This window comes from Globicephala melas, chromosome 13, assembly GCF_963455315.2.
Source record: "Globicephala melas chromosome 13, mGloMel1.2, whole genome shotgun sequence".
Lineage (NCBI taxonomy): Eukaryota > Metazoa > Chordata > Mammalia > Artiodactyla > Delphinidae > Globicephala > Globicephala melas.
The window spans coordinates 75145763-75160523 of record NC_083326.1 but is presented as its reverse complement, the minus strand read 5'-3'; the positions used below and the strand labels follow the sequence as shown (position 1 = coordinate 75160523).

The window sequence follows — 14761 nt, the reverse complement described above, 5'->3', positions numbered from 1 at the left end:
CTAAAAATCCTCCGGGCCTGCTCGGTCTGTAAATGAGGAGAAGGGAGGGAAGGGGGCCACCAAGGAGCTGCAGCAGCGGGCTGGACAAAATTTCTGACTCCCTGACAACTATTACTACTAATAAGAGTTACCGTCCAGTGAATATCTGCTATGTGCCAGGGAGGGTGCTAAATATTTTACATGTTTTATCTAAACAACATTTGCAAGATAAGTATTCATTTATTCATTCACTCATTTCCACAAGTATTTCTTTTTTTAATTTATTTATTTATTTTTGGCTGTGTTGGGTCTTTGCTGCTGCGCACAGACTTTCTCTAGTTGCCACGAGCGGGGGCTACTCTGTTGCGGTGGGCAGGCTTCTTGCTGCGGTGGCCTCTCTTGTTGCGGAGCATGGGCTCTAGGCACAGGCTCAGTCGTTGTGGCACGAGGGCTCAGTAGTTGTGGCTCGCAGGCTCTAGAGCACAGGTTCAGTAGTTGTAGCGCACGGGGTTTAGTTGCTCCGCAGAATGTGGGATCTTCCCGGACCAGGGCTCGAACTCGTGTCCCCTGCATTGGCAGGTGGATTCTCAACAACTGCACCATCAGGGAAGCCCCCCACAAGTATTTCTTGAGCACATACAGACTTAGGCACCATTCTCCAACCTGAGGATTTGATGACGACCTTCCTAGACAGATGTAGTCCCTGCCCTCATGGAGTTTACAATCTAGTTGGGGGAGACAGGCAATAAACAAATAACTAAATAATGTAAGTACTTTAGAAGGTGATTGGGAAAGGTCTTTGTAAGGAGGCAGGCAACATGTGAGCAGAGATCTGCATGAAAGGAGGGTACAAGTCATGTGGATGGAGGAAGAGCCATCCAGGTAGAGAGAACAGCAAGTGCGAAGGTCCTGGGGTAAGAGTGAGCTCGTGAGTTTGAGTGACAGCTCAGGGACCAGGATGGCTGGCACATAGTGAGCCGGGGCGTGGTAGGAGACAAGGGTAGGGAGGCAGCGGGGTGTCAACTAGCGAGGCCTTGAGAGCCATGGGAGGAAGGTAGGATGTGGAGGGTCTGAGCTGGGAGTGATGTGGTCTGACTGATAATTTACAAAGATCCCTCCGGCAGTGTGTGTGGGACCAGGAGTGGGAGCCGGGAGGCCAATGAGACGGCTGATACTCTAGTACAAGTAAGGGAAGACCATCGCCCAGACCAGGGCAGTGGCAGCAGGGATGGAGAGAAATGTTTGATTTGGGATACAATTTGGAGATGAAGCTAAGAAGAATAAATCGTCTTCATTCACAAACAGGCAAACGGAGGCTCGGAGAGTGAGCATGACTTGCCCAGGCTCTCAGTGAGCTGGTGGAGTTGGGACCAATAGTCAGGATTCCTGGGAGAAAATCTTCTCTGCACCCCAAGTCACCATCTTAAAACAGGGTCTGTAAAGCTTTCCTGTAAAGGAACAAATCATAATTTAAGGCTTTGTGGGCCATACAGTCTCTGTTGCAAGTACAGTCCTCAACTCTACTGTTGTGGCTCAAAAGCAGTCCTATGCAGTATGTAAACAAGTGGGCGTGGCTGTGTGCCAATAAAACTTTATTTACTAAAACAGGTGGCTGGCCCAGGGGCCAGAGTTTGCTGGCAAGACCTAACATGGCTCAGGAAGACTTTCAGAAGAAGTGAGCGATGAGAAACCATGGAAAGAAGCAAAAATAACCCTATTAACAGATTTAGGTTCACGGGACAGAACTTCTGTGCCCTGAGAAAATGAAAATGCTGAACATAAAGAAACAATAACATTTGACCTCAGCTGGGAAACATCCAGCTCCACTGAGAAGCCCTGCCTTCAGCCCGCTGGGAGGAAGTGCTGAGCGTGACTCCCCGCCCAGAGGTGTCTGGCCGGCTGATGACGGGACCGGAGGAGGTGGGACCTGCGGCCATCCCCACGTCGTCACCATCACAGATGTGTGGGCTGGCAACACCTCCCATCCATTGGCACTCTGCGATTGTCCCAGGAGAGAAAGCAGGACACAGATGCTGTTCCGGAGCATGAAATGGGTTTGGGAAATGGAGACCTTGCCGAGGGGAAGAAAACACCCCTGGGGGTCTTCGTCATCTGTATTAAGAAAGGGCCGGCACCACTTGCCAAGCAGAGGTTGCTGTTTTGTTTGGTGTGAGTTTATGTGTCTGCTTAGAGGGCGTGGATTTTTTTCTTCAGATCTGATATTTGGTTTAACAAGAGCCTTTCGGCAATGGCTGGTCTGTGCTGCTCCCGTCACCTGGTGGGAGACTTGCATGGCAACACTTGGACTGTCTGAGCCTCGGTTTCCTTCTCTGTGAATCAGGAAATAATCGAGGGAGAAGTGCCATCTCGCTGGGTGAGCCCAGTGGCTCTCAACCTTGACCAAGGATCCGAATCACCTTGGAAATTTCAAGACACCCCAGGGCCCAGGTTTCCTCTCCAGATATTCTGATTCAGTCACTTTGGGGTGGGACTTGGCCATCAGTATGTTTAAAGTTGCCCTTTTTTGGGTGACTCTTGGGCATAGCCAGGATTGAGACGCAGTGGGCTAGATGTTTTTCGTAGACATCAGGAAGGGAGTCTCAACCAGGGCAATCTGGCTGCAGGGGACATCTGGCAATGTCTGGAGACATTTGAGGTTGTTACAGCTAGGGGGTGGGGGACGCTGGCATATCTAGTGGGTGGAGACCAGAGATTCTGCTAAACATCCCACACTGCACAGGACACCCCCCAAACAAAGAAGGATCCACAGTGTCAAGGTTGAGGAATGCTGACAGAAGGGATGGCTAAGTGTTGTGACAGGACCAAGCCCAGGAAAGATCTAAATAGGAAACCTTGACAGCAAAGGTTCAGCAGCCCTCAACTTAGGTATAAGTTCATCTGTGAAGCTGCTTCAAGTCCCACCAGCTATGGGAGATGTCCCTCCCTGGGACTCCCATAGCCCCCTTGAGTATCCGTCAGGGTCCAGCAAGGACGTCAGAAGTGTTCACAGCAGAGGGGATGATACAGGGAATCGGTTACTCTGGTGATGAGGGTGTTGAGAGCCCATGGGAGACAGTGAGGACATACCGGAGATGAGTGAGAGCAGGAAGTTGCCTCCGTCCTAATCAGGAAGGACAGAAGAAGAGGGTGGCAGCATCAGAGCCCGGGCAGTGGGGATCCTCAGAAGAAACTAAAGCCACAGCCAGAGGCTTTCCAGAAGGAGCTGGAGCCACAGAGGAGATGCAACTGCTGTCAGAGAAGAGAGAGAGACAGAGAAATAGCCTGGCTTCTCCCTTCCTCCTGCCCTCCAATCCCCTGACGGTGCCTCCCACTGGCCAAAGCCAGCTGGCCAGGAGCCCAGAGGCATCAACTCCCCTGTGGAACAGAATCGAGCAGGGGGGCGGGGGGCGGGGAATGGATCTGAGAGCAAAGGAGCTTAAGACCAACCTGCCCAGCCCTCCATCCTGCTCCAACTGGCCACTTGTCTTGTTCACAAGGATACCCTGGTGCCCGCCCAGAGGCTGGCACTGAGGAAGTGCCCATCTATGTCTGACAATGCATTGAGCGGAGGAGCTCATTTGGGTTGAACACACCACCCTGTTCCTTTCTGCCTCCCCTCTGGAGTAGTTTCAGAAGAGGGACCCTTGGCTAAGCCAACCTGGGACTTTCCAATCATGTCTCCCGGCAGGAATCAATCAATAAACAATGTCTTGAGCAACTATTACATCCCCAACCCCGTGCTATCAGCTCTGGGTGCTCAGAAACCCAACAAAACATGGTGAACAAGACAGGCAGCTGACATTTTCGTGGGATACAGACAGTAAGCAAGTAAACAAATGCATTTGGTGAATTCAGATAATTCTAACTGTTGGAAGGAAACAAACAGGGTGATGTGGGCAGGAGCTCATATCAGGAGAATGGACTACTCTCTACAGAGCGGTTAGCAGAATCCTCCGTGAGGACATGTTGAAGCTGAGACCTGAATAAAGTGAAAGGAGGAATCATGAAGCATCCCAGGCAGAAGGACAAACAGCAAGTGCAAAGGCCCTGAGGTAGGATGTACTTGGTGCCTTTGATGAATAGAGGGTGGAGCAGTCAGAGCCAGGGAAAGACAAGAGTTAGACAAAGGCCAAGGTTATGTAGGGTCACAATCAGGGTCACAAATTGGGTTTTAGTTTAAAGGAGATAGGAAAGCTTTAGGCAGGTTAATGACATGGTGTGATTTCTGTGTTTATAAGATCACTGTGATGTTGTGATGGACTAAGTTGAATAAATGAGTCATGTTATCATTGATTCACATGGATTTTACAGGTTAGTAAATTCTTCCCCCCCCCAAAAAAATGGGGGACCATTATAAAATTGTCAACCCTTCATCTCACCAAGACTGAAAATGTTCCCCCCCCCAAAAAAAACCCTACTGGCTCTGATCATCATAACTATAATAGAAAGGACATTCTGACACCACAAAAAAGTAGGAAGGACAGAATAAGAGATGATGCTTTGTCCTGAATACATTTAGCTTTGTGCAAAGCTCTCTCCTTGGTCCTGAATCTCCTTATTTTCTCTGAGGACGGGTGGACCCTTCATCAGCCCCTTGTTCACCCTCCTCCCCACACCCCCACCCAAGCTGGCCAGGAGGTCGGGGGAGCAGCCTGGGGTGTGATGGAGTTCAGATTCTCAATGAGGGGCTGTGATGAAGCCCTTCTGTCAGCCACACCCCTTTTGATAAAACTAAAGGAGGAATCAGGATCGAGTCCCCATCTCCCGCGACACCAGGATGCCCCACCCAGGTGTGAGGATCTCCGAGTCATAAAAGGCAGGAGTCCTCCCTGGAAGCTCCGAAGATGCCACTGAGCATTAGTTTACATTACAAATGATTTTTAAAATGCAGATAATAGTTACTGAGTACTCGTACGTGCCAGGCACCATTCCAAGGGCTTTATAACCATTCATTGAACAATGATCATATAATAATTGCAATGTATTGTATATAGTATACAAGTACCATTACTTAATATTATATATAATATCTGTACTATTGTATAATCATAATAACCCCGTAAGGCAGAGACCACAGTTTTATGATGAGAAGCCTGGGGCACAGAGAGATTCCTTGCCTGTAGTAACACAGCACATAGATGGAAGAAGAACTGGGATTTGAACTCATGCAGCCTGACTCCAGTGCCAGTGATTTTCATTTTTCCACTATGCTGCTTACGTTTTTCTCCTCTGCTTTCCAAATATAAAATAACGTTATAAAATTACACGACAAGATTGAAAATGCTTTTTCACACTGTACACACCTCACCCGTTCTTTCCTTCAAGATTCGAATCCAACTCCTATTGGTTTATGCAGCAGAAAGGCATGGAATGCCTACTGTATAGAAGGTTCTTTTCTTGGCCCTGGGGGTTGGCCCCCAGCCCCACCCCCTGGCAGAGAGAACTGGAGAGGGCACCCCAGAGATGGGAGTGGCGAGGGCAGAGGCCTGGGGGTGCGAATGATGACAGGAACAGGCCAGAGGGATGGGAAGGCAAGGGAGCTGCACGGAGCAGAGGGGTGCAAGGAGGCGAGGTGGGAGAGGTCAGGAGGGACACTTGGAAAAGGCTTCGAAGCAAGGTAGTATTTGGGCATCTCATCACCCCACCCATGCCTCAGCCCCTGAGCAGCAAAAGGGCGCATCAGTGAAGCACATAAAAGCCCCTTTTTGATCCTGTTCCAAGGTTTTGTTTCAAGGTCGTGCATTCTTTCAGGGTTTACTCCTTCATTCACCAAAACCTTGATGAGCACCTACTACGCGGTGTGCCGGGCACCGAGGATACAGCTTCTAACCGAACAGACGAGTCCCTGCCCTTTCATAGGCGAATGCCGCAGGCACGCACGTGTAAATCAAATACTCGTGCAAATAAGAGTGTGGTTACAAAGAAATGAAGAGAGGAGTCTGAACAGGCCGGGAGACAATGCAAGGTGACCTGGGCTGGCTTTGGGGGCGCAGATCGGACACGGGAGTAGGAACTGGCTGGCTCAGAGCTTCTCAACCCTCCCACAGCTTCAGAATCACCTACAGTGATTTTAAAATGACCCACACCCAGGTGCCACCCCAGAGAATCTGATTCAGTTGGTCTGGTGTGGGGTTCAAGGGCTGGTGAGCTTTAGAAACTTGACCAGGGGATTCTAATATGCAAAGTTGGGAAACACAGGTTGGACAAAGAGAGTGAGAAGAGCTTTCCAGGCAAGGAGGTCAGCCTGAGCAAAGGCCCAGGAACTGAAAGAGCTTGCCACTTGGAGGAACAGAAAGAAGGGAGAGTGACAGGAAGTAAGATCTGTAGGGCCACAGCCGTCAGACAGCCAGTCCTGTGGGCCATGCGGGGAGCTGGGTTTTAACCAGAGGAGAGAAACTTTCAAGTTAGTATGTTTCAACGATCACGGATGAGAAAATGGAGAAGTTAGTTCCTCTGGCCCTGGCTGGCTGCAGATTTCTTCTTCCAAAAGCAAAGAGTTTTCTAGAATCAGAGGGCTGGACAGACCTCCTTTCCTTCAAATGTCTTTTTCCCTCTCATGAGTGCCAAGAGCCAGCTTCAAGTCCCACCTCTGCCCCCATAGTCTACACAACTCTGTAGCAACCCTGAGCCTCAGTTTTCCCATCTGTCCAATGGGACAAATGTTTTCCGATTCCCAGAGGAGGCAAGTGAGATCTCCTGTGGGGCACTTGCAAGCACACTTTCCCTGGGAGTCTACTCTGTGCCAGGCACTGTGCTGGGCATCTGAGATAGAGCCATGTAGCTGCTGCCCTCAAAAAATTCCAATGCTTGGGCTTCCCTGGTGGCGCAGTGGTTGGGAGTCCGTCTGCCGATGCCGATGCCGTGGAGCGGCTGGGCCCGTGAGCCATGGCCGCTGAGCCTGCGCGTCCGGAGCCTGTGCTCCGCAACGGGAGAGGCCACAACAGTGAGAGGCCCGCGTACCGCAAAAAAAAAAAAATTCCAATGCTGGTGGAGAGGATGAAGAAGTTGACAGATATCCTGTGTCGAGAGAGGGGGCCGGGGCCAGGCTGGTGCGGCAAGGTCCTCATCGTGATGTTGCCTCTTATCCTGCACATGGGGCTGACGGAGGGCAGCGAGTGGCCTCCAGGAGGGCAGGGGGCCATCGAGAGAGGCGTAGGGCAGGCATGTTGTGGGGTGGACAGCGACACTGAGAGAGGATGGGGTGCGGGCTCAGGGTGGGTGGTAGGGAACCTTGCCTTGGGGATCCTCAGGGAGGCAGCCCCAGAAGGAAGGTGACCACACAAAGGGAGCCAGGAGACAGCAGGGGGAGCCTAATGCAACCTTTTAAAAAAACAATAAATAACAGCGCTCGTGATAAATGCATCCCCTCACCTGAATGGCGGCTGGAGAACTGGCCCCTTCCTTCTAATCACTTAATGACCCCCAAGAGGGCGGGAGGGGGGGGGTCACTCAGGGCCCTCCTCCTCCTTCCCCTCTCCGCACCGGGGTCTATAAAGAGAAACTCGCTCCTTAAAGAGGGTCATTTACAAACCCTCCTTAATGGAGGGAGGCAGAGCTCCCGGGTGACACCCTTCTGGTACCGGACAAGGGTCATGAAAAAGGAATTGGCTTCGGAGGCCCGAGCACATGAGTCCGCCCAGCCCCGAGCAGGCCCCCTCCCCCCACGCTTCTCTAGCCAGGAGCCCCGCGGCTGGCACGCTCCGATGTATTTATTATTTCCCCCCCCCGCATTGTCTGGGCCTCCTCCCACCCCTGCCCGAGCCCCTTCACTCCTCAGGGCCTCCCCCCTCCCCAGCCGCCCCTCCGGCCCGCCCTCCGCCTGCATCCAGCCTCTCTCATAATAGCATCCTTTTCACAGAGACAAATTGTCCGGCCTCAGGATGCACCTGAGGACTTTCGCCCCTTAACAAATGGTCTTTTAATTTTCTACCAGAAGGGCAGAGGGAAGGGGGGCTGAATCAATCACACATCCATCTTCATCATTGCTGCCGAGGGACTCTTTTTGCTGGCTGGCTGCCCCTGGGGAAGATGGGGTGAAAAAGAGGAAGGGGGGCGCCGTCGGAAGGGCCGTGGGGGGAGGGGCAGCCGCAGGGAAGCGATGCGGAGAAGCCCAACGCTGAGTCCGGGAAGGAGCTGCCCCCGCCCTGCACACCTCGCCTTCTAGTTTCATTTGAGTCCAGCCAGCACTACCCAGGGCATGAGGTACTGCCGTTTGGGGAAACGGGGAGACTGAGGCCCACGTCGCCAGTAGTCTTAGTACCAGAGCAGAGATGGGAAAGCAGCTCACACCTCTTTGCCATTTCTGGCAAAGTCTGGAGTCAGATAAACTGGCTTCCAATTCTGCTCTGTCCCTGCTTACTAGCTGCATCCTGGCCAAGTTAATCATCCAGCCTAAGCCTCAAACTTCTCGACTGTAAAATGGGGTAATAATATTGCTTAGCTCCTAAGGGTGTTATGGGACTACGTGAGATAATCCATGGGAAATGCTTAGCCCAGTCTGAGGCACAGAGTGCGCCTTTGATCCATGATAACTATGTCCCTGGAGGTTCCCATGCCAGGTTCTAGGTTTCAAATCCCCCCACAGACTACCCTCCCGTCTCAAAAAATGGTGCCTCTGCTTAGAAATTTGGCTTTCCTGGAGTCTGGGGAGCTGGCATCTACTTTCAGGCCAGGTATGTCCCTGTCTCAGGGCCTTTGCATTGGCTGTTTCTCCTGCCTGCTTCCCTTCACCTCCTCAGGTCTGCACTCAAATGTCATCTTCTGAGTGAGGCATTCCTTGATTATCCTATATATCAATAATATTGGAACACTTCCACAGTTGCGTTTTCTCAGGAGTATTTATCACTATCTAAAACAATATGTGTATTTCTTATTTATTTAATACTTATCCATGGGCCAGGCATGGTTCTAAGCACATTTCAGGCACTGGCTCATTTAATTCTCATACAAGCTAGGAGGTAAGGATGATTGTTCCCTATTTAACAGATGGAGAAACTGTGGCACCCAGCTAGGTGTGCTGGAAGAGCCTACATGCAGTGGCACCCCAGTAGCAGTGAGCACACCTGGAGTCCCGACCATGGCGTCTACATACCATTCCCCACTAAAAGGAACCAGGGCCCCTTGGACAAATGACTAATTCCAGATCTGGGGCAGGGAAAGCACAAAGTGAGTCTGAAATACCTTCCTGTGCAAGACAGTAAGGAAGTGTTCAAAGAACGAGGGGGACCCATCAAAGAGCACAGGAGCCAGCTTGAAGGGCTCCCATTGGCCAAATCTAGGACGTTTGAGCATCCGAATAAACAGTAATAGTAAAGGATTATTGCTCATTTAATAACATAAGAGTCCATGAGCCCATGCTGAGCATAGTAAGTAAATAAATGATTAAGGAATTCTCTTCTTTACAGTTGGGAAATATCACCATCATAATTGATTCAGGCAAGAATCACCAAACAATGCTAAAACCAATCACCCAAAGTCTGAAGAGTAACTAGCTATTCACATCGTCTTAAAGCATCTCCCCACAATGTTCTTTCTTATTACAGAGGGAACATAGCAAGTCTCCAGTGGGAAAACTCGGCAGACACCACCCAAAGCAGGTGGCCAAAGTTAACATCCCCAGTAATGGAACAAATCAGCATCTTGTGCCTCCTGATACAACGTACTAAGAAGAACACAGCATCACCTTATAGAATATCGGCCATAAGGCAACATCAGATACACTCAAGTTGAGGGACATCTTACAGATCTTACATCTGGACCTTAACATCTGATGTCTCAATAGCGTCAATGTCTTGAAACCCAAAGACTGAAGAACTGATTCCAGATTAAACGAAGCTGAAAAGATATGACACTGAATGCAATGCATGCTCCCAGAATTTCTTTTGCTGTGAAGGATGTTATCAGGATAAGTGGGGAGCTCTAAATAAGATCTCGATTAGATAATAATATTATATCAATGTTTATTTCCTGATCTTGACTGTTGTACTGTGGTTATATAAGAGAATATCTTTGTTTTTAGGAAACCGACATGGAAGCACTTAGGGGTAAAGAGGTATGTATGTGAATTACATGTCTGTAACTCACTCTCAAAAAGGTTTAGAAAAAACTAGAGACAGAGACAGAGAGAGAGCAGGAAAATGTTAACACTTAAGGTTATACAGGAGTTTTGCACTATTTTTTCAAGATTCCTATATGTCAATATTTTCAAATTAAAGAAAAAGAAATGAAACTGATCACAGAGAGACTGAACGACGTAGGCAGGGTCACACAGCTAGTAAGTGGAAGAACTAAGGCTGGAACCCAGGCAGTTCATGCTCTCAGACACATGCCAGCTCACCCTTCATTGCCTGTCTTCCAGCCTACCACCCACACACGCTTCAAAGCCCCAGGAAGACAATTTTTTTGGTTTGGTTTGGTTTGGTTTTTGTCTTTTATCTGTTTTGTTCACCTCTGTTCACCCAGCACCTAGAGCAAAGCCTGGCTCACAGTGGGAGCTCAGTAAATATTTGTTGAGTGAATGAATGAAGTGCAGACAGATGAGTCACGGTGCCCAGGGTCACACAGCTATCAGGGGTGGAGTTTGGGGAAGCTCCAGATGCACGCTCTTACAGCTACTACATCAGATGACTCCCATACTCAGCGTTCTGAGGACTCAAAGCCTAGAGAATTCCCACAGGAAGCAGTCTCTGCAGCACCTCATCCCCACCAAAGACAGAAAAGAAAAACCAAATTCTCCGTTTTCCCTGATTACAGGGCCACATACCTGGCCCTGCTGATTGGGGCCGATTAAACAGGAATGCAGATCTCAGATCAAGCCTGAGGCCACTGAGAAAACCAACCCTGCTGGAGGCTTAGCTCAGCCAGGAGGGGAGCTGGTTAAAAAAAAAAAAAAAGCTTGGCCTCCTCTCTCCCTCTCTCACCTCCCCTCCTCTTCCCCCAAATCCAGCCCCTGAGGGAAGGCAGGGAGCCCTGGGAGGGCTGCCTCCCCCTCCGCGGAGAGGGAACCGAGGGAGAAGGTTAATTAGATGTTTGCATCCAATTTACGTCTTGTTTGTGAAAGCGCTGTTTCAGCTGCAGCCTGGGCAGCAGCCCCTTGCCCTCCATCACGCGTCTCAGAGTTACTTCACAGCTCCGGGACTGGTTAGCCTGGGTCAAAACGCGCCCATTATCATTTTAGCACTGCCTCTTCCTCTATAATTACAGAGCTCTGCTTTCTCCCCCCCACCAACACACACACTTTTCTGTTGTTTCAACCCACCCACTCCCCTCTCTTCCTCCTCCCTGGGCACCCACGTTGGAAGTGATAAGCCTTGGGGAGGGTCCGTGTGAGCCAACTCCATGGACCCCACGGGCACCTGCCTTCCTCGGGCTGGGCTCTGAGCTGGGCACCCTAGGGGACACCCAGGGGCCTGGGACTTGGGGGATGGCTCCCTCCAACTGGCTGCCCCCACCAGGGATCAGAGACCCCTTGCCATCTCAGATGCCAGTAGATTAGTGAGACTGGTTGGAGAGTGTGAATCAGCAGGCAGCGGAGGAGACCACAGCCAGTGCAGAGCACAGCCCCGCCTGAAGGGGGCACCATTCCTCAGCTCTGGCCAATGATAACTGTTGATTGGCAAATTGGCCAAGCTCTGTCTCTGGGGAAGATAGGGGGATGGGGTGAGATGACATGTGGGTAGGAAGACAAGGTGGTCCAGGATAGACGAATAGCCCAACACTAGAAACTACCCAAATACCCATCAACAGTAGAATAGATAAATCAAATATGGCTCATTCATACAATGGAATATTACACAACAATGAGGGAAAAAAAACAATCCGCAGCTATGCAGGACAACATGGGTGAATCCCACAAACGTAACGTAAGTGAATGAGCAAAAGCCCTCAACACACGTGTTCCAAGATTCAGGTTCTAAAGGTCCACTTTTAGGGACTTCTCTGGCGGTCCAGTAGTTAGGACTCTGAGCTTCCACTGCAGGGGACACGGGTTCGATCCCTGATCTGGGAACTAAGATCCTGCAAGCCAAAAAAATAAAATAAAATCGCAATTTAAAAAAAAAGTGGTCCTGCTTTTTTCTTGCAGGGATATCTGTGGGGAGAAAGGAGGGGGGCGCTGAACAGTAACTCCCCCACCTCCACCTTCCAGGGCGTGTTATCAGCCTCCCTATTGGCAGACAGGGAAACTGAGTGTCAGCGAGAGGAAAGGCCAAGGTCACCAGCTAATCAGAGGGAAGGTTGAGATTGAACCTCCTGAATTCATGGCCAAGGGGCTTGCCTACTCCCCTACATTAGAGTCCCTACCATTCAAGGTCCCGATCTGCTGTTTCTCAGCCCCAGCCCCGCAGAATCCCCTGCCCCTCCTTGATCAGCAGGGGTAGCAGGGGAAGGAATCCCTTTCTGGGGTGGGGCCTTTGCAGAGAGGAGCTTGGATAAAAGAGAACAAGAAGAGGGAAATGGTACCATTTATCCTGACTCCTCCAAGCATTCCGGACTCTGTTCTAACATATGGAATTACTCTCTGCCTCCGTTTCCCCCTCTGCCAACATTTGGCTTCTGTGGGTGGGAACTGTGCCTGGTGGCTGTGTGGAGAGGAGATTGGAGGGGAGGAGAGGAAGGTGAGGTCCGTTGGAAGGGACAAGGTGATGGGGGCTTGGTCTGAGGCCATCACAGCAGTGCTGGAGAGATCTACACACTGCACACCCACCCAGAGTGTTACAGGGGACATTGTGCCCGTCCAAAGCCCTGGCATGGATCCCTAAGAACCCCTGATTTAGAAGCTTCATCTTCATCGCAAAGGGTGTCTCCAGCTCCTTCCAGTAGACCCTCACCCTCACAAGACCCTCTAGCCCCTTTCCTGGACTCCTTCCCAGTGACTAGATGGGTGGGTGGGTGGGTAGGTGAGGACATGCCTAGCCAGAACTAGTAAATTCCCTTGGGCATCAGTCCCCACCCCTAACTCAGTTGGGGAGATCAGAAAGTCTCTGTATCTGGACGAAGGAAAGAAAGAAGGAAGAGAGGGAGTCCTAACTGCTTCCCATGACACTAGAATGGCAGGACTATTTACAGGAGATTAAAATCCAATCCGTAATGATGTTTAATAGTTTCAGCATTGCTGCACTAACAGCTGGGTAGGGGTCCCTACGATGCTGAAAAGTGAATAGCTCAGTTGCGGGTTCAGGACTCCTGACAAGTCAATTTACCTTTTGGCCCTGGGAGAGCTGAAGTACTGGAACTCTGTGCTCACTGGGGTTGGGAAGTGGCCCTTCATTAACTTATTCCTTCCTTCATTCAAGTGTTTATGAGGGCGTGCTAAATGCCAGGCACTGTGCTAGGCATTAAGGGGGCACAAGCCCTGCCCTCACAGAGCTTACAGTCTCTATGTAAAACACAGGGCACACAGCACAATGAAAGATAAGCTGTCAGACAAAAGAGTACAAAAACCCAGTTGTTAGGACTCCATTGATCGCTTTCCTAGGAAGGAGAGATCCTGGGATACAGGGTGCTCAGCAAACCTCCTCCCCCCCCCCCAAGCATCTCATGACAATGTCGCCGATACAGATTGAAGTATGTCCCCCCCAAAAAGATATATGGAAGCCCTAACCCTTACCTCCGACTGTGACCTTACTAGGAAATAGGATCTTTACAGAGGTATTCAAGTTAAGATGAGGTCATTAGGGTGGCCCCTAATCCAGGATGACTGGAAATTTGGACAGAGAGACAGACCCACGCAGAAGAATGTCATGTGAACACAGATGACGTCAGCGATGCTTCTACAAGCTGGGGGATGCCAGAGATTGCTGGCAGCCACCAGAAGCTGGAATAGAGAAGGAAGATTCTCCTCTACAGGTTTCAGAGGGAACAGAAGCCTGCCAACACCTGGATTTGGGGCTGCCAGCCTCCAGAACTGTGAGACGATACATTTTTGTTTTTCGAAGCCACCCAGTTTGTGGTACTTTGTTACGGCAGCCCTAGGCAGCTAACACAGTGGCCATCCTGGAGTATGAGGGACACCATAGCCCAGATCCCGGCTTCAGAGCGAGAATGCCAGCATTCAAGTCCTGGCTCAGCCACTTCCTAACTGGATGACCTTGCGCAAGCAATAGCGTCACCACTCTGAACCTTGGTTTCCTCATTTGAGACATGGGGTAATGATCACAGCACCTGCTTCCCGGGGTCGCTGGGAAGATCAGCCCATCAGTGGCAAGTTGTAAAATGACAATGACCATGATAGGGAAGGTTGGGGAGCACCAGGCAAGTTCCCGGCAGCTGGCCCTAGACTGGAGGTTTATGGAAACCCATCCAGGACAGATGAGGCAGGGTCATCATAAGTAAGGAAGAGGAGGACGCCAGGAGGAGAACTAGAAATGAGAGTCACACCTCAAGAAAAAAAGAAAAACTTTTGTTACCACTGATGGAGATGCACAGATTGTAGTGATGAAACGCACATCCTGCCTGAGTTCAAATTCCAGCTCCACCCCTGACTGGCTGTGTGACCTTGGGAAAGTTACTTAACCTTTCTGTGCCTCCACTTCCCCATGTGAAAATGGAGAGGATACTGTAACTGCACTGACCCCACAATGTTGCAGTGAAGATTAAATAAGTTAATACGTAGAGAGCACTTAAAATATAGTGCCTGGTACAAAGTAAATGCCATACGAGTAAATGTGAAATAAATAAATTTATAATTCTAAATAAATAAATACATATACTGCATCTCCTTCAGGCATCCCCTGCCAGCAGCCTCCTCCTCTGCGGAGGCTCAAACACCTGCCCTCTGAGCAGA

General features: G+C 50.2%; 1 long non-coding RNA gene across 2 annotated transcripts in view; it reads right to left on the bottom strand.

Annotated features, from left to right (window-relative positions):
* Window positions 1–337: 337 nt before the first annotated feature.
* Window positions 338–14761, bottom strand: part of LOC132598388 (uncharacterized) — a 47779-nt gene continuing 33355 nt past the window's right edge. For both annotated transcript variants that reach the window (XR_009566510.1, XR_009566511.1), the window contains exons 2-3: window positions 3067–3228; window positions 338–1427 (exon numbers count right to left, since the gene is read on the bottom strand). This is a non-coding gene — a long non-coding RNA (uncharacterized lncRNA). The remainder of the gene's footprint in view (window positions 1428–3066; window positions 3229–14761) is intronic.